At 43.8% G+C, this 24113-nt stretch overlaps 1 protein-coding gene across 2 annotated transcripts in view; it reads left to right on the top strand.

The window, feature by feature from the left end:
* Positions 1-24113, top strand: part of LOC147703583 (uncharacterized) — a 1699045-nt gene that overhangs the window by 466503 nt on the left and 1208429 nt on the right. The window lies entirely within an intron of this gene.

The following is a 24113-nucleotide window of genomic DNA, read 5'->3' on the forward strand; positions in this document are numbered from 1 at the left end:
ACATTTACACCATTCACCTTTCCATCCACAAAGGGACCTGACTGATCTCCCTCTAGAGTTGTGCCAAGCACGCACTCCTCTTCCTCTCCTAGGCACCGTCATAAACTTTCATACGATTCATTTCCATCCGGTTGTAACCAATACTGCGTCATAGCAGATGCACGCGGCAATTTCTTTACTTGCTCTCCACCGTAGAATCCTGTCTCTGCACTGTATCTTTGAGGATTTATACTCTGTGGGAGAGGTGGCTGTGGCACCTGACTCTGTTGAGTAACTACCTGTTGCTGTGGAGATGATTGGTAACTCACCCCATTCTGCACCTGTGGATTCAATGATTTATTTTAGGTATTAATTTTTTGAGGTAATGTACACTCGTTCTTCCAATGCCCTAATTTTCCGCAATTATGACATAGCCATTTCTTTTTAACTTCTTCTACATCTATTTGACCTTTTCCTTTACCAATGTTAGGTTTCAATTTTGTCTGCCCTTTCTCATGAAATTGATTAATTATCTGAGCTTCTTGCTGTTCTGCAACTTTCACCTGTGCCCACATTGCCTTTTCTTTGAGCTTACCTTGTCTAGCATCAATGTCATCACTACAATATTTTGCATATCTCAGTACCTCATCCACTGTACTCGATTGCCAACACAGCATGTGCTGCTTGATCATTTCACTTATCTCAGGTCTCAATCCAAACACAAATCAATACACAAAGTGACTCATATCCTTTTCACTCAGGGTCTCATATCCACTATACTGTATGAAAACTAAAAGTAGCCTTTCATAATAAGCATATACAGATTATTTAGCTTCTTGAGTTGTTCTATCAATATTTACCCAATCTGTTTCTTTTGGTGGAATCTTATTTTTAAAAAATTTTATAACCAGTTCATATTTTCTCATTACTTCTGGATCTGGAGCTCCTGTTTTTGCATCTCTAGGGTATTCTTCCTTTGGCCAGTCAATTGTAATTTTACATTCTGTCCACAAATGAGGAGGTACAACAATGTCAAACAATCCATCCAAATCTTCCCACAAAACTTTTGAAACCTTTACAAACCTCTCTACTTGTCTTTACCGTTCTACAGGGATTTCTCGTAATCTTGGGAAATGATTTGTAAATGATAATATATCTTGTCTGGACCATGGGACATGTACATAACCTCCTCCCCATATTTCTCTCATTGGACATTCTACTACCACTAGTTCTTTTTCTTTTACTGGGAAAGCTAACGTTGCTTTCTGTCGTCTTGTCTTTTTTCTTTATCCACTTACTTCTCCATCGGTCTACATCTCCCCATCTTCTCAGTAATACAATCAATTCTTTTATCTGAGTTAACCGTCCTGAAGTATTCAGATTCTTTATATCTTTCTCAGTGATATCTACTCTGTAAGGTTTCTGTAATCCTTTATTTTTTGCAAAATCTACTCCTAATTCAATTGCTGTATCTTCCAATCTGTCATGCAAATTCTTGGCTCTCCAAGTAATACTTTTGCACATAAACATTAACTTGTCATCTTGATATGTTTTTAGTCTATCTGTACCAATTGTTCCGATAATCAGTTCTTCCTTATCTATTTTTAGTCTAACCATGTCCAAAGATTGTGGCTCTTTACCTTTCTTTTGTAAAGTTTTAACCCACTCATTTAATTCTTCCACAGTTGGACCTACAGGTGTTTTTGTTAAATCTATTCTATCCACATTTTCTCTGGTGTTTCTGTTGCTGATTCGGTTCCCATAGAAATCCTATTTATTGGACTCTGATTTATTGTTAAATCCATAGGTGGAGTTGACCTATTTGAATCTTTCATCTCCCTAAGGTCAGTGTAAATCTTTTCTCGTACTTTCTGAATACTGGAATTTAAAGGAATCATTAATGAATGTTCATCTATTCTTTGATTTTCAAATACCGGTATCACAGGACCTATAGTTACTGGCACAGTTACAGCTTGTACATTCTTTGTCAATTCTATTATTTTTTCAGCTAATTCTCTGGTTGATCTTGATAATTCAGATGTATTAGGTTCTATAGTCTGTGGTATATTCTGTTTATTAGATTAACTATTTATCTCAGAAAATACTTTTGGGGTTTCTGTCATTTCAGTCTCCATTGGCGGTGCATGCGGTGTCACCACTGAAGAAGCCTGTTGATATGGAGGGGGTCTTTTATTTAATATGTCTTCCAGCACTTCATCCTCATTATTACTCACTCCATACCTACTCTATTCTGGTAGTATATTTTTCTTTTTCTCAGTACACTTTCTTCCCACCATTTCATCAACCGTTCTAACAGGAAACATGCCATCTGTCATATCAGCATACCTCCATCATCTCATTCTATCTTCATGATTTTCCCTCCATAATCTTCCTCTATTATAACCAATCTCTTGTATATCTTTGCGTCTCTCTCTCTCTTGCTCCTATCTCATCTTCCCATTCATTTAGAGCTTCAAATTGTGTCGGTCTAGGTCTTGGTTCAAGTTCCATCATCCTTTCTCTCAAATTTCGTATTATAGCTACACTAAATGAACTTATTTCTGGAAATGCCAATACTCCATTGTTTTTGGTATAATTCACCCAATTTTCTAACCATATACAAGTATGATATCCATATTTCGTTATCATGTAAGACGCTGGAGTTTTCAGCGGAGGAAGCACTTTTCCCTCTCTTGTTACGATATCCTTGTCATCCTTAAAAAAGTTCTTGACTTTTGTAAACCATGAAGGTTTCTCTTTTTCTCGTTCATAGTAATAAGCCATTATTCTCATTTATCTGCCAAAGCAAAATCACACGACTTCTCTCTAATCTGCTTGTGTATTTCGTCCTATCCCAGCACGAATCACACTAGCGCACCAATCAGAACACTTCTACGTCACACTCACACTGCCCAATCGCAGCGCGGATTACACTAACGTACCAATCAGAACGCTTGACGTTCTTCAACAACTGTCCAATTCCAGCGCGGATCCTGTTGGCGTCCGCTCTACTCCTACTTCTGCTGACCCCTCCTTTACAAAAATTATCGGCACTAATTTTATAACTTTCTCTTTGACAAACTTGGTTAATTACAACATAAAACACATTTCCATTGTCTGTTCCGCTAAACCAAAGGACATAATTTGTTCAGCTTACAAGAATTCTGTCTTTCCAGTAGGCAGCGCTTACCTCTGCCCTACCACAGAATGTTTATTTTCGCTGATAAAGTAGCACTTCCCTCTACCTTACCCTACATTCAAGCAAGAGGCAAACCCGTTTCTCTGGGGATAATACACATGTGGAGACTATACTGCTCCTGAGAATTAAGGGCAGAGTTTCACAAGAATACCTTTCGCTATTTCACTCAGCTCAACTCATACAATGGAATCCGTATCATAACACGAACTGTGTTATCACCAATTTGAAATCATACAATGCACAATTCCCTGGGACTTCTCTTGCCACATATATCCACTTCCTACTTCCCGGAAGCTTCAAAATTCCGACTACATATAACGTAATACCAACTCAACCTATAGTGTTAAACATAGAACATAATCAATACTCTCCAAACTGACCTATAGAAACCATAACTCTGCTACCAAGAAATCTGATGCAGCGGGTCTAACACAAAACCCTTTACCTGTGTCACAAATACAGGAAAAAGAAAACTCTCTCACTATTTATTCATCGGTGGGGCCAATAACACCGAAAAACCACACACTCTCACACAGTTCCTGAATCAGTAATACCTTAGACGAGCTGCAAGGCATGCGGGGTACCTTATTAAAACTGTACCATAAATATTTACATTTTAATTTAATAGATATCAGTTCAAGCAATACATCAAGGTACTCCGCTATTTGGTCGATGGACCAACTAGTAGGAATCAGTTGATGGAGATTAAGACCAGCTCAATCACAGTTTAAACCTTTAGCATCTATTTATCATAACTTTTATTCTAATGACCACAGACTTGAGTTTTATTTTCATAAGACTTTATCTAAATTCTTTAAATGATAATTTCAAAATTCAATTAAGTTTATTAGGCACGTACATCTAAGCATTTATTATAACACAATAAAGCATTAGGAAAATTAGAAATGGAAAATACTCCTTACCCCTTGGCCATAGGGCGATGAGGAGAATGGTCCACCAGAAAAATTAACTGCAGATCAGAGGATAGGTTCACAAGCTGACTGTCTGTCCCTCTAACCTCCTCGGAAGTCTCCCTCCCGAGATAGAATTCCCACAACGTGCTCGTTCCTTTTCCCCTTCAAAGTTTCGAGTCAAAAATCTATCAAAGTCTTTGCATCATAAAGAAAAAAATCATCTCAACTGACAGCATGTCGTGCTGAGCAAAGGTGCGAAAAATAAGTCACAAAAGCATAAGCTCATGCAACATACCCATATCAGCATATTGTGCCCATTAAGCAAGCTTTTCATAAGCACAGGCTTTTTTATACCCTTTCACTAACTTTCTATACCCGAAATTTAAACTTTTAGGGGCTACATCCATTTCTGATTAGTTCTTTGGAGGGGTGGTGATGATCACCTCATTGTCCTCCTAGCTCAAACCAGTTCCGAAATCCCAAAGTCATTCTGAATGTTCAAATTACTTCATACAGTTCAGTTCAAATAACTTTATTCGATTCTATGAGAATCATAAAAGTATACTAATAAAATTGTCGAATATCAAACATCACACATACAATTCACAAATTGTATTTCACAGATCATATTTAAAATTCCAAAATTCACGGGCAATGAACAACATACAAAAAGTTACAACACTATACATTGATGAGCTAGATCGTTAAATAAGCCTGGTTGTAGTCTCTCACACTAACCCCCATGGTCACTGAAAAAAGTCTAGAAAGTGCAGTGCATTAAAATAAATTTCTCATCTCCAGATCACTGATAATATTTCATATTCATGCAAAAGGATCATAGAGAAGTACACAATTTACAAAATGTCATATTAAAAAACATAAAATCAGTGAAAAAAATCATAATTCATAGCGATTCCTAATCAAGAGTGCCGATTTAATAAAACTGAGCATAGAGCTACATATAGCAGCAGTTGACAATTATCTCAAATACCCAAAGCCTTCCATATATGTGCAAGGTCTAATATCCCTTAAGAGGGGTTTAATAAAACGGTCTCTTGGAAATGTATAAAGTGAACAGAAGAGAACAAAGTGCACTGTGCATTGTTGGGCTACATTATTACATGGGCAAGGGAGCAGCCTCTCACACCAACCCCCTTGCTTAGGAAAAGCAGCCAAAAAGTGCAATATTTTCAACCGAAATCTGGTCAAATAGAAACGCCATTGTGTGTTTGTGGTAAAGGACAAGTAAAACTGTTGTTGTGATATAACCACTTGATTAGATGGTGATGTTTCTTGCCTATGCGATCCTACAACAGTAAAGTAGACATTCTTGATGACCTTCTTCATTTTCAAATTAATAGAGTCAGGATTATCATAAAAACTTTCTAGCCCTATTTTATAGAAAGTTTCCTTCACATATCGTAACCAAGGTATCATCATGGCCTTGTCAAGATTCATGCCATCCTTTAAAATTTCTTTTGAGAACAACAAATCCTCAGAGGTCCATATTTTTCCCCAGAGGAGCAAAGGGGGCACTTAAATTCTGTCCTTCACAGGTTGCAAGCCCACCTCTGTGCGGCAGAAAATATTTTGAGAACTATTGGGTATTGATAGTAGTCGCTTTAAAAATGTATTCTCCATAATTTGAATCTGTTCACTTTTGTGGCATCCCCATACCCCTGCCCCGTAAATCGCCACTGACAGACACTTTGATTTATACAAGGTCAGCAAATGCCCTCTTGGTTTTTGCCCCAGTTTACTAGCGAAACGGAAAAGAGCCTCTACAGATCTAGTTGTTTTTTTAATCCGGGTCGTTATCTGATGGTCCCAATTTAATGTTCTATTAAAGAGGTTTCCTAAGTCATTAAAATGTGTGACTTTTTCAATGACCATGTTGTCCACAGTATATTTACAGGTCTTAATTCTACCAGGACATCAGGCCATGGCATAAGATTTATTGAAGTTAACCCTAAGATCCAGTCCCAACATAAATTCATTAAAAGCATTCAGACATTTTTGCATGCTATTTGCCGTTAGAGTGATCAAAATGGTTTTGTCCACGTATGACAATAGCGGCACATAGTTGCTGTTTATCTTAGGAAAGTCTAAGCATTTTTGCAATAAAAACTGTTCCAGACCATTTGTGTATACTAAAAACAGAAAAGGTGCCATGATGCAGCCTTGGCGGACGCCTTCAGATGAGGCAATTTTCCCAGTTTTTTCACCGCTTGGGCCATATCGTACAGCAACAGAAGTCGCAGCATGCAGTCTACGCAACAGGGTAACCAATGGCTCCTCAAATCCCATAGACTCCATTGACGACCAGAGCTTTCCCCTGCATGCAGTGTCAAATGCACTGGATAAGTCCATGAAGGCCAAGTGGATTTAAACACCCTTGGCCTTCATGTACTTACCCATAATCATGGCCAAATTGAGGCACTGTTCTGTAGTCCCCCTACCTCTCCTAAAACCATATTGGGAGTCCACAATGATGCCAGAGGCATCCGCCCATGTCGCCAAACGCGCCAATATTACTCTCCCTAATAGTTTACAAGAGGCATCTATTAGGGAGATCGGTCTATAGCAACAGGGATCATTTTTATTTCCCTTTTTAAAAATGGGGACGATTACCGCCTCTTTCCAAGATGATGGGATGCCTCCCACAATAATCGCTTTAAAAACATTTAGCAGGAGGGGTGCCCAACCTTGGGGGTTATTTTTAAACAAATCCAGGGGTACGGCATCCGGCCCTGGGGCCATCAGAGCGATGCCTTTTCTCAAAGCCTCCTCCACTATCTCCAGGGAAAGCGATAGGCTAAGCTGCCGCGAGGACTCAGCATTCAAAGGAACATAATCCTCACATTCATTTGATAATAAAATACTCTTCGGATTGAATATCTTTGAATAGTGGGCCTCCTAAACCCCCCTGGTTATATGCATATCATAGACCTCCTTTCCCTAATAAAAAGTGGATGATTTATGACCTCCCAGAAAAACCTACTGTCTCTCAGGTCACTGGCTTTTTCAAGGTCATCCCAGGCCTTCTTCTTCAGTTCTATTTTTCTTTTCTCAACTGCCTTTCTGTAGGTTTGTCTTGCATTCCTGACCATTATTTTATCCTGGGGTACCACATGGAGTGCCGTCCTCAACGCTGTTTGCGCTTTGGAACATTCACCATTAAACCATTTCTTATCCTTGGTAATACCTTTCCTGGCCAGTTTGAGCAGATTTGTGGCTACACTCTTGCAGAGGACTTCAAAATGTTGCACTTTCATCTCTGGGTCAGAGGTGGCCGATAGACAGGTAGTTATTTCTGATAAGTTAGCTATAAGGATCCTTTCCTCCATCTTTTTGGGGTCAATCTTGTCCCATTTTATTCTAACCCTTTGGTTGTGATTATATATTATTGGTTGTTCTAGGGGCCTTGTCCTTGGTATCGCCGTACTCAATGATAAAATAAGGGGGTTATGGTCACTGGCAGGATTCGGTTCTACCCTGAAATCATCAACTAGATGGGCGTATCTACTAGAAATTAACATGAAGTCTATTATACTCATGGACCCTCTGGCCCCCTGAAAGGTTGGAATGGGTTCCATTGATATATTAGTCGGGGTATCAAGTATGCAAAGATCGCTTACCACAATGATGTTATTTAGTGCGTCTCCTTGTATAGTGTGCTTAAAATGTGCCAGGGGTTGTTCATCAGAATCCAATAACCCACAGACATGGCTTCCACTAAATGGACATAGAGTGCAATTAAAATCCCCAAGCCACATAATACATAAAGGAGACATTTTCCCAGTCACTTTGGTGATTTCCGCCTGCAAAGAGTCAATAATAACAGACGTATGAGTATCAAAAATGTTGTAATACCAATTAATCAGAAGCAGGGGTACAACAATCAAATTAGTACACACAGTCAGTTGGTACCAAGGAGAAGAAAATATTATTCATATCTTTAACGACATGTTCCGTATTGAGATTGAAGTCAATAAACCACCTTTTGCTCTTCCAGAAAGGGACGGTTCAGCATGAACAGTCAAGGTATTATAGCCATCTAAGAAAAGATCCTCTCTGCTCCACGTTTCTTGGAGAGGAGACAGATAATGTCAAAGGATTTGATGTACTCCATCCATACCTCGTCCGATAGCCTATGTGAGATGCCTGCTACATTCCACGAAATCAGATGGATGGTACAACCATCAGGCTGGCTATTTGCTAAACTAAGAGGTTTACTAGACTGATTCTCTTATACTATATGTTCGACTTGCGTCATATTCCGATCCTCCTCGCTGTCTTTTATTGAGCCCTGGATTTTATTATTAATATTAAGAGACATCTGCAAATCGCTATTTTTGCTCAAAGATCAGGAAGGTGGAGTGTTATTTCTGTGTAAGCATTTTCCTCAACACTCTCTAATTGAAGTCAATCGACCTCAGCCAAGGTACTCAGGGGTACAAAACGATTTGGATGGTACCATGGGGGCAACGGTGGATATGACTTTGACCCTATTTGGGATACAAATTCTATTTCGCTAGATTGCCCTACAAAGTGTTGATAAAAGAACCCCCGGGGCAGTATCTAAACCCTAGACTTGTCCATGTTCTGCTCATTCACCCTGTTGATTATGGCTCTTACCAAACCAGGGAGCCTGAAGGTCAAAACAATACAGTCTCCCTCCATTGTTTTCTTGGCAGGGCCAACCCATCTAACCCTGCGGGCCATCTTAAGTTCTGAGAACAGGGAACTTTGGTTTATACCAGTTTTGGCATTTATAAAATGTAAAGATTTATTCCTCAGAGAAGCCCAATCTTCACTCTCTCCAGGGGCTAAAGGGGGGACTTTTGCAAAGACAATGGTATAAGGAGTAGTCTGTGGGGGCAAATTGAGAATAAAATCCGGGCTACTCTGAGGCGAGTAGCGTGGATGGTGTTCCGCAACTAAAGCTGTGTTTAATATGTCTTTATTTTAAATATTTCGATCCCTTATGGGTTTGTTGGTACTTGGGGCCTGGGGGCCCTCCTTGGTGTGGCCGTCTGGTGTTATCACAGTGGTATTTAAATGGGGACTCGCCTTCCCAGAATTTCCCCTCCAGTTGCCATCATATATTATATTTTTCCCCAGGGGGTCTGGTTTATCTGTGCCAACGCTACCAGGGTTTCCTTTGGGCCTATTCGTGTGAGATCCTGTTTCAGGGTGTGATACTCAAGCCCTAGAATATTGGTTCTCTAGGGGCGATAATCTGTTATCAATGGTCATCAATTTATGAAGCACCGGTTTTAAGTGAGAGACGATTACCGCTTCCAATTTAGTCCAAAAAAAAACCTCCAAGCCCTGTTCTAAAGTTGGTGATGTGGGTATAGGTTGTGTGTCTTCAAGAACTATATATTGGCTTGCCTCAGATGCAGGATCGGTTAAAGGTTCTGGAGTTTCCTTTGAGGCCTTCCTTGCTAAAGGCCTTGGTTTGTGCTGTATCTGTTTCTGGGGTTTTTTAAGTGCTTGGCCCTTGCGTTTTTTAACAGTCGGGACAGGGCGATTTCCATTTATTTGCTTGGTTTTTTGTGCCCTTGTCACTACACTGGGTTTATTGTTGGGGGCAGGGGAAGAATCTAAAGAATCTAGAATCTCCTGAATACTTGGTGATTTAGGCGATGATAAAACACACCAATTAATTTGTAAACCTCCATTAGCAGAGCCATCATTGGTATTAGGGCTGGCAATAGTATTGCGATTTTGGAGCATTTGAGAAACCAGGGACAATCTACCCTCTGTTTGCTTTATTTTATGAATTATGGCGGTTTCAGCTCTTAATAAAAAGACATCTAAAGTGCCAGATACCCCCTTCCCTTTATCATCCTTTTGTCTTGCCAATCCAAATATGCCCCCACAGGTCAGCAATTTTTCGCCAATGTAAGATAACACCAAATAATTTTGAACCCTACAAAAATAACATAGGCATATATACCACTCAGTAGTCTAGTACCGGAATCAGATAATATACCAAGTTTTTCCAGTTCCAGTTATGCAGAGTATGGACACTGACTTACGTGTGCCAGGAAATAGATGTTAATGCCATGGCCCAGCCCGGCCTCCTTCGGCCCCTGACGGCCAGAGACGGCCTGCCCTTTGCCCGGGCTTAGCCCGGCGCCCGCCCACACGCGTCCCGCGAAGCGGGGGAGGCTTGTTGGTGAAGTACCTCCCAGTATCAGGGGGGAGGGGCTAGATGTCCGCTGGTCACCCTGAAGCCTCCTGGGGCGGTGAGCCCTTTCTGCGTTTGCCCCCGCTTGCTCCTTTCAGCAACTATACACGAAGCGTCACCCGTGTAGCGGGAGGCGTGAGAAGTTTTTGAAATCCCCCGGTGTCAGGTGGTGGGGCTAGATGTTCGCTGGTCGCCCTGCAGCCTCCTGGGACTGTGAGTCCTTCCTGCGTTTGCCCCCGCTGGCTCCTCTCAGCAACTCCACACGAAGCGTCTCCTGCGTAGCGGGAGGCGCAAGAAGTTTTTTAAATCCCCCGGTGTCAGGGGATGGGCTAGATGTCCGCTGGTCGCCCTGCAGCCTCCTGGGGCGGTGAGTCCTTCCTGCGTTTGCCCCCGCTGGCTCCTCTCAGCAACTCCACACTTCATACATATTTTCATCTATTATTCTTTTAAAGCTCCATGTATCTCTTTTCATGGTCATATATCTGTTCATCCTCTGGAGCACAGTTCTCTCATCCGTTCCCATGCTTTTAAATAGTCCTTTTGGCACAACTCCTGTTTCAGGTCAGGCTGTCCTTGACATCTCTCACTCCAGACATAGGCCATGCACTCGTGAACATTCATTCTGAACATGCGCGGGCCATCTTTATTTCTTTTGCATCGTCGCATTTCACATCCGCCATTTTCCAAATAGGACTTAGCAGAACCAGATCGGAACTAATACGAAAGCAACATAACAGAAATTAGATATAGAATATAAACCCTTCTGTTTACCACCCACCATTCTAATTACCCATTTTAGGTATTACCTAGCAAAAGAGACATTTAAAGCTATTATACTTACCATCTGCATTCTTTGCCACAATACAATTCTACGTACAACAAAAATACATGCACTTTACACTTCTTTTCTACGTACGGCCCGGGACCAGGGTTCGATTCCCGGCGCGGCAGGTTTCTGGACCAGGGTCAGCGGACTCGATAATTCTCTCGCCTCGGTGCCCACTCTGATCAGCGATCACACTCGGCAACTCTGGGCATTAGCTTGCCTCATCTTCACTAACGGCCCCACCAGACCGCCGGGGATGCCTGGTCTCACCCTGGAGATACCCATTAAGGGACCATCTCTCAGGGAAGCCAGGAAGGGTTTCGCAGCGGTCGAAGCGCCTTGGGACCCTACGGGTAAGTAGTGCGCTATATAAATGCCTATACATTTACATACATTACATACAATCACAAACCTATATTAGTTTGATTCACATTTTATTAGTACATTAGAATTTAGCAAAATAGCAGTTAGTTTCCCACGTGTAGTGTCTAAATAAAAGGTACAATTATTGATGAATTCACATGCTTCACACAATTAATATTATTAAGGTTGAAGGGGGTACAAAGATTTTTGTATTTGCCCTGCTCCATCAATATAAAATACCTAAATTCATGTAAGCCCTGTGTGGCTAATGATTCTTCCAGTACTCCTAGCATCATCCCCGTAGATGTAATCACAATCCGTACTGCTGTCACCTCTATCAAGAAAACCTCGATTTTATTTATCAACTGTCTCAGGTCTGAATATTCGAAAAACATGTGAAGGCTATCAGCTTGGTCTGTCCCACAATGCGTACATTTACCCTCATTCTGCCCCTTCCCCACCGTCCAATTTTGGCAGGAGTGTAATACAAATAAATATAATTTTATAATGTTGCGATTTGAGACCAGAGGAAACCAAAAGCATTTCTGACATTACAATTGACTATTGTAGAACATTCCCACCCTGATTTAATCTATTATTCCACTTGAGGTTCTGTATTTCAAGATCGTCCCCTTGCAGTTCCATAAGACTCTGATATAAAATACAAATCCGCCCATGCTTTCTGATTGCCTCCAACAGATTACTTTTTTTAGCCAAATTCGATACATCTACTCTTTTTTGTAGGTAATCGTGAATTTGTAGATATTTAAAAAAATCAGTTTTGGGGTGATCATATTCGGATACCAGTGAGGATTAAGTCTTGATACCACTGCAGTCAATGAAATCCCCCAGAGCCATAGGTCCCTTCCGTCTCCATCTAGCCATAACTCTATCAGAAAAAATAAGGGGAGGTAGTGCTAAGGAGGAGGTGGGTGTATAAAAATTAAGCTTACCAAGCTTAAAATATTTTCGAACCTGTAGCCATACTTTATAGGTAGCTTGAAGCACCTTGAATCGAGTTTTTTTACAATAGCTGAGCTCTAAGTTTAGGAAGAGATTTCTCTCTCTTTTTGAGCCCATCAACATATGAAAGATATTCAGGAACTCTTCTACCTTTCCCTCTCTTTCCTCAACCAACAGAATTCCCATTTGTTGTAACATACGCACCCAGTAGTAAAACAAGAAATTAGGAACAGCCCACAACCCTTGAGATCGTGACAAGGTCATATACCTCATTGCTCGCAGGGGCTTACCTTGCGCCCACAGAAAGCTACTACAGATCGATTGTAATTTCCTGAAGTTGCTTCACCTTAAGTTCCAAGGAGACACACCTAAAATAATACAGCACTTTGGGCAGAACGTCCATTTTTAAAACATTACATCTCCCAACTTTTGATAGATGTAGGCCTTCTATTCTGTCCAAATCCTTTTTTATTTTCCGCACAAGTGGTTCCCAGTTAGATAATACCATCTTGTCCAGACGTGCATTAATGCGAATCCCCAGATATGTGGCCTCCTCTGTAACCCTGGAATCAATAATACATACTTGCTAAGTGAATATTATTTGCATTTTTGCTATATTTAACTTAAATCCAGATCTTTCCCCAAATACAGCTGCTAATTGATCAATCTCTTTCAAGGTTTTAATTGGATCTGGTGAGACAACCGCAATATCACCTGCGTATGCTAGTATAGTAACCTCCAGCCCGGGTCTCGCCAACAGAGTATTTAGCCTATGTTCCAATAAATTCAATAAAGGATTAATATAAAGGGGAGCACGGACACCCTTGTAGGGTGCCTCTTGATATTGTGACAGAGTTAGACTCCAGTCCCAACGCGCATTTTCTTGCCTTAGGTGACCTGTACATAGTCTGAAGAGCTTGAATAAACCTGGATACAAAACCTTGCCATCGCATCGTTGCCCATAAAACTCCCTGAAGACACGGTCAAATGCTTTCTCCGCATCGAGTAGCACCACACCGCACTGTACTTTCCATACATTAGCAGAGTCCAAAATGGTGACTACCCTGCTGACATGATTGACCGTGCCTCTTCCTGGAATAAAGCTGTGCTGTCAGACGGAGACTATGGGAGTTAATACTCGGGAGAGACGTGTTGCCAGAATTTTCGTATATATCTTCCCATCACAGTTTAAAAGCGAAATGGGTCGATACAATACCGGCAATATAGATGATTTATCTTTTTAGAAAAAAATACCTATACTTGCTTTGTCTCATGACGCTGGAGCGTCCCCTTTCTGTCCCTTGCGAAGGACCATAAGCATGTCTATTTGTATCTCGGTTAGAAATGTCTTATAAAATTCGAGCGGAAGTTTATCAGGCCCGGCGGCTTTCCCTGTTGCTAATTATCTAACTGCCTCTTCGAATTTTTCCAGGGTTATAGGTTCCTCTAAATGTGCACTATCTACCACACTAAGTATCTTCCTATGTGGGTCCGTATAGAATTCTTTAGATATATCCTGATTTGCATACTCCTCTATATATAATCCCTCATAGAAAGCTCTAAAAACTTCTAGGATCTCTACCGGTGTTTCTACAATTTTTCTGTTAACATCATTGATTGCAGTAATTGCATCTTTTATCTCTCTACTCCTGATTTTCTTAGCCAGGCACTTTCCTGTCATCTCCCCATACTCATAGCATTCCCTTCTAAATGTTTGATATTTACAGGCAATGTCTTTAGCCCATTCCTCATTAATCTTAGTCCTACATCGTGCTACCTAGGTTTGTGCCTGAGAACTATCCACCTTCTCCCTCACAACATGCATTAACGCATATTCCGCTTGTTTAAGGTTGTCATACAATCCCTGAATAAGCCGTCTCTGCTGATTTTGAGCTTACAGTCCAAAGCTCCAAATTTCCCCTCTGAGTGCGGCCTTTAAAGCGTCCCACACAATACAACTGTTAGTGAAGTTAAGATGTATGACAAGAAATTGTTTAACCATTGTCGTATATGACTAACAAACTGATCATTTAGCAATAGTTTTCGATCAAAAGAGAAGGCCCCTCGGGTTCGAACGACTCCTTGCATTTTAATCTTTAACAGTAGTGGATTATGATCCAAAGTAATTCTTGGAAAAACCTGTATTTGTGCGTCAGATAAAAGTGTTTTGGTGACCAAGAAGTAATCAAGCCTTGCTAGCTTCTGATGCGGACAAGAAAAGTGTGTGTATCCAGGATCTGGTTGATTTAATCTAGGCCAGGCATCATCCAGTCCTCGCTCATATATAAGTTTCTGTAGAGCTTTATAAACCTTGCGTTTTCGAGCATAGTATTTTTCTCCAAAGGGACCCTGGGTAATTTCTTCCAGCTGAATATTAAGATCCCCACTTAGTATCAGGGGAGATAACCACAAAGCTAATTCTATGTTCAGGTAGTCCAGTATCTGAGCTTCATCATGATTTGATCCATATACCGAGCATATTGTAAACTTTTTATTAGCAACAACACATTCGACAATTACCCAGCGCTTATATTTGTCCGACAGGCATTTCCCTACCATTAAATTGATTGTTTTAGCCAAAATAGCCACCCCTCTAGTTGTAGTCTATTGTGAGGTACAAGCCAATAACTCATACCCTAGCTCTGTAAGTACCTTATGCTTGACCCAGGGGAGAGGAGTCTCTTGAAGACATATCACATCAGGGGACATATTTTAAATTTCTTGCGCTACCCTTTGCTGTTTAGCTGTTTCATTAAGGCCCCGGACATTAAATGAACATATTGAAAACATACACAACATCAACCTTCTTCAAAATTAAAAAGACAACTCCCTCTCTCCCAACATAACAAATCACTTCTTCTCGTTTGCATGAACTAATTTATTGTTTTCTTTACCCCATTTTGTAGTCCCTGTGCACCCCAGCAGCCACCCAGCCCCCTAGTGCCCCACTCCCTCGTCTCTTCTGCCTGCAGAGACCCCCCACCCACCCAACCATACAGGCTGCAAGACCCATGAGACTTGGATGATGGAGAGCACTGCCCCAATGCTGACCACCCCCCTACAGTTCCCCCCAATGTACTAATGAATCAATACTCAGGCTCATCCCAACAAGTATTTAAAAAAACAAAAAGTAAGATAAACATAGTCAAAACCTGTACTTATACTTATAGATTTTCTTTTCACATACTGTGAATATATAAATATAAAATCCTTCTATTGTAAATACAAATTTAGGACTTAATATCCTGGAGATATTCTTCAGCCTTCACTGCAAATGTGAAACACCTGGTATTATCCTTATGTATGACCTTGAGTTTGGCTGGATTCAGAAGGAATGCTTGAGTACCTTTGACCTGACATGGGGAAATTAAGTGCCGGAGCTGCCACCTCTTTTCTACTGTTTGGTGCTAGTAATCAGGGCGCACAATGAATTCAAACCCATTCCCCCTTCTCTTCCTATCAGGCCTAGGCAGATCATACAAAGCCTGCCTAGATACAAAGTTAGATAGAACAATGAGGATTGCACTAGGTTAAACAGATTTACTGACCCCCTGATTATAATTCTGCCGAAAGGGGAACGGATGAGCCCGTTGCACCGCATTGTCCCATGCCCAATGTGTCAGCTCCGGGAAGGCTTCTGTGAGCAGCCCTACCACAAATTTCCATGGATCAGACCCTTCAGTGCCTTCAGGGATACCCAAAACTCTTAAGTTATTTTGGCTGAGTCTATTTTCCATGTCTTTGAGTTTCCAAGCCATATTGCTACGCTGCATTGTTAAGTCATCTGTCACCACCTTCTGAGCGGTCATTTGATCCTCAAGAGTGGAGATCCTGTTCTCAGCTTTTGTTATCCGCTCAGCAAATTCAGAGCAGGACTTGGCCACTCGTCAAAGCAAATTTTGCAACTTTCGGCAAGCTCCCTGTGTTTTTTGGCTCACAGCCCGGGTTTCCTCTCTATATGACATTATTGTCTCGTAAATGACGGCCAAAGAGATTTCTTCCGCACTATGTCAAGTCAAGTCAAGTCAGAGAATTTATACAGCGCACTACATACCCAGAGGGTCTCAAGGCGCTTAAGGAGGGGTGGGGAATTACTTGTCAAATATCCACGTTTTAAGTTGCTTTCTGAATGCTAGGTGGTTCTGGGTAAGGCGAAGGTAAGTGGGAAGTGAGTTCCAGGTTTTAGCTGCCAGGTAGGAGAAGGATCTACCTCCCATGGTGGTCTTGTTGATGCGAGGTACAGTGGCAAGGGCTTGGTTGGAAGATCGAAGCTGGCGGGAGGGGGTGTAGAAGGACAGTCGTGTGTTGAGGCATTCTGGTCCGATTTCGTAGAGTGCTTTGTGTGCGTGGGTTAGGAGCCGGAAAGTGATCCTCTTATTGACGGGAAGCCAGTGGAGGTTTTTCAGGTGACCAGAGATATGTTCTTTACGCGGGATGTCTAATATGAGCCTGGCTGAGGCGTTTTGGATTCGTTGGAGTTTTTTCTGAAGTTTAGCGGTAGTCCCGGCGTAGAGGGTGTTTCCATAGTCCAGTCGGCTCGTGACCAGAGCGTGGGTGACCGTTTTCCTAGTTTCGGTGGGGATCCAACGAAATGTTTTTTTGAGCATGCGAAGAATGTTGAAGCAGGATGAGGAGACGACGTTGACTTGTCTGTTCATTGAAAGTGAGGAATCCAGGATGACGCCCAGGTTCCGTGCGTGGTCTGTCGGGATGGGTGCTTTTCCAAGGGCTTCTGGCCACCAAGAGTCGTCCCATGCGGAGGGGGAGGTACCTAAGATGAGGACTTCTGTTTTATCTGAGTTCAGCTTCAGACGGCTGTTTTTCATCCATTTGGCTACTTCTTTCATTCCTTCGTGTAGGTTCGTTTTGGCGGTGCTAGGGTCATTGGTGAGTGATAGGATCAGTTGAGTGTCATCCGCGTGGGAGATGATGTTGAGGTTGTGTTGGCGGGCGATGGCCGCGAGGGGGCTCATGTATACGTTGAAAAGGGTGGGGCTGAGTGAAGATCCTTGTGGTACGCCGCAGATGACTTCAGTGGCCTCTGACTTGAATGGTGGAAGGCGGACTCTCTGGGTTCTTCCGGTGAGGAACGAGGTGATCCATTCCAGTGCTTTTCCTTGGATTCCGATGTTTCTGAGGCGCTGTAGAAGGGTGCTATGGCAGACTGTGTCGAAGGCTGCGGAGAGGTCGAGGAGGATGAGGGCGACTGTGTCTCCATTGTCCAGTAGAGTTCGAATGTCGTCTGTTGCTGCGATGAGGGCGGTCTCAGTGCTGTGTTTTGCTCGGAAGCCGGACTGTGAGGAGTCGAGGGATTTGTTGGCTTCGAGGAAGGCGGCGAGCTGGTTGTTGACAGCTTTCTCGATGACTTTGGCCGGGAATGGAAGGAGCGAGATGGGGCGGTAATTTTTGAGTTCGGTGGGGTCCGCTGTGGGTTTTTTCAGAAGGGCGCTGAGTTCAGCGTGTTTCCAGCTTTCCGGGAAGGTGGCGGATTTGAAGGAGCAGTTGATGATGTCTCGGAGGTGCGGTGCTATAATGGAGTCTGCTTTGTTGAAGATGTGGTGAGGGCATGGGTCTGTGGGGGATCCTGAGTGGATGGAGTTCATCAGGCGGATGGTGTCCTCAGTGGAGATTGGGTTCCAGTCATTAAGGATGTTCGAGGGGGGTGAAGGTCCAGCAGATGGTTGGGTGGGTTGGTCTCCGGGTTGGTTGTCGAAGCTGTTGTGGATGTCTGCAATTTTGTTGTGGAAGAATGAGGCTAGGGAGTCGCAGAGTGCTTGAGAGGGGGTGATGTCGTTAGAGTTGGCCGAGGGATTGGTAAATTCCTTGACGATGTTGAAAAGTTCCTTGCTGTTGTGGGCGTTGTTATCTAGTTGTTCCTTGAAGGCGGTTTTCTTGGCCTTTCGGATCAGTTGGTGGTGTATGCGGGTGGCGTTTTTGAAGGCGTCCTTGGTGCTGGTGGTTGGGTCTTTTTTCCAGGCCTTCTCAAGGGAGCGGCAGAGTTTCTTGGATTTCTTAAGATCATCGTTGAACCATGAGGCCTTCTTGCTGCCAAGTTTGCTTTGTCGTTTTTTCAGTGGTGCTAGGATGTCGGCGCTGTTGGATAGCCATAGGGTGAGGTTGGTGGCGGCTTGGTCGGGGTTTGAGGAGTGGGCTGGGGGGGTTTAGAAGAAGCGATGAGGAGATCTGGTCGATGGTGATTTTGTTCCAGTTTCTTTGCAGAGTTGGTTGGGGGTGGTTGTTGGGTTTGGGCTTGTTGTAGGTAAAGTGAACGCAGCTGTGGTCAGTCCAGAGGAGAGCCGTAGTGTGGCTGAAGGAGACATGATTGCTGGAGGTGAAGATAGGGTCGAGAGTGTGACCTGCGATGTGGGTGGGGGAAGTGACCAGTTGTTTAAGTCCGAGGTTGGCGAGGTTGTCCAGAAGGGTGGTGGAGTTGCGGTCGTTGTTCTTTTCAAGGTGAAAGTTGAGGTCTCCCAGAAGGATGTAATCTTTGGAGGGGAGCGCGTGTGGAGTGATGAAGTCCGTGATGTCCTCACTAAATTGTGCGCGGGGTCCTGGAGGCCTGTAAAGGAGGGTGCCTCTGAGTGTGGTCTTGGGGTCGATGTGGATCTGGAAGTGAAGGTGTTCAGAGTTGGCGAGATTGACGTCAGAGCTGGTTGAGATGTGGATGGATTTCTTATGGACGATAGCGATTCCTCCTCCTGTGTGGCCGGTACGGTCCTTGCGTATGATCTTATAATCTTCTGGGATGGCAATGGTGATGTCTGGGGCGGAGGAGGCGTTCATCCATGTTTCTGTAAGGAAGGCGACGTCCGGAGAGATGGTGTCTAGTAGATTCCATAGGTCAATGGCGTGCCTGTGGACCGATCGGGTGTTGAGCAAGATGCATTGTAGGTGGTTGGGGTCGGGAATCTGAGGTGTGATCGTAGCGGAGTTGTTGACGGTGCCGATGAATTTGCAGGAGTAGCATGAGAAAGGTCCATGGGTGTGTCCAGGAGCGGCTTGGACGCAGTTGGGGGGACGGCCGGGGTTAAGGGCTAGGAGGGTGGTGGCATCGTAGGTAATGCGGGAGGGCAGGGCAATGCGAGGGCCAGGGGGTCTGGCGCTGGGCGCGGTCCAGGCGCGGACGGGCGTAGACGGGCTTACCTTTGGCGCACCTTCGGCGCGGATTGGGCGCGGTCGCTGCACGTGGACGCTGCGCGTTAATGCAGTGGACATATATGGATGGTGGAGGGGGAGGGGCGAGGGCGGCTCAGCTGGGAGGCGGGGCGGGCTCCAGAGGACGACAACAACAAACAAAATGGCAGCGTGGGGGTCAGCACAGCAGAGCGCTTGGGGCACAACGTGCAAACAGCGTGAAAGTTACAATTATCAGGCAAAAAGTGCATATAACGCAAAGCGCAAACCAGGCAGACAGCAGGCAATGATTAATAGGCAGAATCAGCAACGCAGCACAACGATACCGAATGTGTCGCCAGGGACACTGGGAGCGACCACTCAGCCCGAGGGAGAGGAGCGAGTCACGGCGCTTTCAGGTAGGGAGCGCTGTTTCTAGTTAGTGAGTTATGTTGATCTTGTTGCAATCCCTCTGGTGACGCAGTTGTACCTAGCTTAAGCATAGAAGGCTGTATCTAATTAGTCACGGTCATTGCCCCATACACTTCTCTAGATATCGCTGTTGATGTTTTTTTCTGTATTGTATCTAAACCACACGTCCTAGTCCAATTCACCGAGGTCTCATCTTGATATATACTACTAGTCTCACTCCATTGTCCGCCTGGTGAGCCTGGAAGGGCAATCAGATAACTGTACAGATTCATCACCAGATGAGTTAGAATGATCAGATAGTGAAAAAAAATGTTCACCCAAACCCGTTTCAGGCAGATCTTGGGATTTGCTCTGATCTGCCTGATTGCCCATGGGCTGCGAACCACAGGCTCTTTTAACCATCTCTGGATTGCCATCTTCTATTCCTGCCACGTTTGTACCGTGATCTGCCCCCTCCATAATATGGTTAACAGTACTTTCACACAGTGACCCGCCATAGACCTCTGGGTTGTGCATTGCAGGATCGGCATCCCCCTGCCCTCTTTGATCCAATTCGTTTATTGCTGTCTGCACATTACAACCAGAGGCCCCTGCCTTCCCCCCCGCTCACCTCATCCTGATGTATAATTACATGTGCCTCTTTCATCATCGCGGGTCCATCCAAGTCAGAGATCTTTCCTTTCATGGCAGTAAGAAAAATAGCAGGTGTAACTTTCTTTCCTGGCCCTGTAGATCGACTGTTCCTGTGAGTTACTTCCTGGGTCAGCTGTAACCGCTCACTCTCGTTGTTTTCCTTGTGTCTGCTTCGAAGAAGTCGCTGTGGGGTCTCCACCGCCCTGCTTGCCTCCTCGAGCACCTTTAGGAGGCATCTTTACTCCCACAGCTCCACGCCAGCTCCCAGAGGCAGTGCGCCAAACTCCTCGAGACGAGGACCACACCATCTGCAAGAATGGAATCCGGGGACCAAACAATGCCGTACAACGGTACATAATGTAATCCAAAGCATCATGAATCCTCACGCGATTTCCCAAGTCAGCATTGCTCTCCATTAACCTTAGTTTTTATGATTCTTGAACCGCAGCAGGACAGCAATAATTTGGGGGATATGGGAGGCTGTTAGCCTCCAGTGCTCACTCGGCCACTGAAGCGACCGCCATCTTACCCCTGTGAGAATCCCATATCACACTTTAAGTTTTACATGCCTTGGTAGTGAGATATTCCCAAAGTCGTTTTTCACTATCGCAAGGCTGCCTTTCATAAGTGTAATTTCGATAAGACCCCCAAAGCTGATATCTCTGGAATCACAATTTAAAACCACAACTTATGGTGAAGTCAAATTTTAAATTGCAATTCTGAAAATGCCCTTTTAGAAAGTTGGCATTTTCCTAATTTAGCCATTTGGTGCCTGCTGCCTGTCTCTGTTCAGTCTAGGTAGGGGGGCAGTTGGGCTTTGTATATTCCCTTTCAGCAGCCAAACACAAAAGGGAACTTAGATGTGTCTTGATGGGCCATCCTGGGAGGGAGAAGCTGGACACCGTCTCATACTTACACATGAATAGGCTGTGCCCTGTCCACACACATAGGGCTTCATACCTCCCTGTAGTGAGACTGAAGCCAGGGCAGGAAGGGTGGGTCTTTGTGCTCTTCAAAGACCCTTGTTTGAAGTCTCCCCCACTTCAAAGGCACAACTGAGTATAAGTACCGTACCTCTTACACCATAACTTCCATACACTTCTGGACCTGTGACCACTCTGTCAGGAAGAAGAATTGGTGTGCTGAGAGGACTGCCAATCTGCTGGACTTCTGTTTTGCTGGGCTGCGGCTTTGCTTGATTCCTGCCTTGCTACCCTGCTGCCTGCTGTGCCCCTGCCTCTGTGAGAAGGACTTGACCTGCATCGCTTGAACCTGGAGTGACTCCAAGGGCTTGCTGTCTTGACACCTTATTGAAGTCCTAGTTGTGCTACCCCACCATGAGCACTTGGAAGTGAGGCTAAGGTGCTTCTGCAACCAACCCACACATCCTCATCGGAACCGGCGCATCTTCACCTCAGCATGAATCCTAACCGGCACATCCCCTTCTTTGCCCCATTCCAGCATGAGAGATATCCCAAATAGGGGCTTATTGCTTCTAAGCACTATTTTACAGTTTATTCTTTAAAAAGTCATATCTCAAGTTCTACCCATTGGATGTTTGTCGTTTTGGTCTTTTCTTATTTATAAAAGTGAGCTCTGTTTTCTAACCTGGTGTGGAGTCTTTTTGTGGTGTGTTTACTGTGTTAGTGTTTCAAGTGTTGCACAAATTCTTTTCATATTGCCTCTTAAGTTAAGTCTGACTGCTCTGTGCCAAGCTACCAGAGGGTGAGCACAGGATAATTTAGGGTATTTTGTGACTTACCCTGACTAGGATTGTGGTTTCTGCTTGGACAGGGTGCAGACCACTGACAACCAGAAACTCAATTTCTATCAGTGTGAGTATAGTGGATCTGTAGAACATATGTGGCTGAAAGAGTCTCTATATGGTCAGACTCTGAGTACTAAGACCATTGGGATCCATTTTTCATGGCACCTGGTTAACAATTGCATAGAATGGATGAAAAAGGTTCTCCAGACAGTGGATGCATATTGGCTGAATTACTAGTGCCGGAGAAGACCCAGATACTGAAGTGAGGGAAGATGGAGACGATACTATCCATAGAAATGTAATAAGGTATTATTATGAAAGGACTGCTGATTAGTTCCTCCTGAGCCCTTCCATTTGGTAGATAGTAGGCATTAGGTGCCGGTCAGCAGTTTCAGTTGTTAAAGGTAAGGAAGTTTGTAGGCAGAGCCTTCTCTATTGTCTGCCCTTGATTACTGCTTCAGGAAGGCTGATGACTGCCAGGTGCAGAGATCTCACACTTCATCATGCTCTTGTGTTGGATACTACTGCTTGGAGTGAGCATCATTGCTACCTGCCCAGAGAGCCTTCAGCTTGCACAACAACTGTGTCTGAGCTACAGCCAGAAAATTATGTTTTAAAGAGAGCCACCCCAAACTAATTCCAGAACTTCAGCCAGTGGATCCTGATCTCCTTTTTGAAAAATAAGTATAAATGTGGGACCCAAAGCACCCTACATGGTTCCATTTCCAGGTTCTTCCTCATAAAGGAAAGGAGTGCACCATAGAGTACTCGAAAGACTGCTGTGTAACTTTGGCTGCTCTCTGTATCTCAACCAATCCCGCAACATGAGGGGACCTCACCTGAAGTCTGCAACTTGCTGGAGAAATTGATGATCTCTCCAGTACCTATCAGCTTGTCTATATGCTCAGACAAGGAAGGAGACTTCCTGGCCCTGCAGATGGAGAGACAGTCCAGAGGAGAAGTGCAGTGTCTTCCCATAATGTGGAACACCGAGATGTAGACAACTGACTTCTGGGAGTAAAGCAGTTACCCACCCAAGTTATGAGGAGCCCCCTGTCTCCCAGTGTAGTTCCCACTTTGCTGTCTGGTATTCGGTTTGCAGAGCTGAAAACTCTGGTGATGCTGCCGCCTGCCTGTGGTGTTCACCTGTGGGGAGCTGCCTGCAATTGTTGAAAAGCACTCACCTGCACCAGTCTCTGCAGGCCGTAACCGCAAAAGATGAGCAAACGCCTGCATTGACCTAGAGGCCACAAATGCGTCGCATCTGCCGAGCAGGCCAGTCATGCAATTCAGCACCAGTAGTAGAGGGAGGAGTGATTAGGCCCCCACTATTCCTTATCTTGAAGCTGATTGCAAAGGTGTGAGCTCATTGACTACATTATATTGCATCACCAACACACAATGCCTATAAGAAGACAACACGGGACTAAGCTCACATGAACAAAGAGACTGCTTCTTAATAGTGGAAAGTAGAAACTCGATTGCTAGATTACTAACTTTTGCCCGTATGAGCTCTGTAGACACAAGAACTGACCTACGAACCATCCATTGACGTAATCAATAGTAATCTGCACCTATGACTAATCAATGCCTATACCTGTATATTTGCATAAGTTGAAATAAGCATTGGAGACTTTCCAGAGGGGGAGAGAATACAAAGAGGTTGTAGAGCTTCACTGGAACTTGTAGTTGATGTATCAACCCTGTAACTGAACCACCCTTGG

Source organism: Lissotriton vulgaris, chromosome 7 (genome assembly GCF_964263255.1).
Source record: "Lissotriton vulgaris chromosome 7, aLisVul1.2, whole genome shotgun sequence".
Classification (NCBI taxonomy): domain Eukaryota; kingdom Metazoa; phylum Chordata; class Amphibia; order Caudata; family Salamandridae; genus Lissotriton; species Lissotriton vulgaris.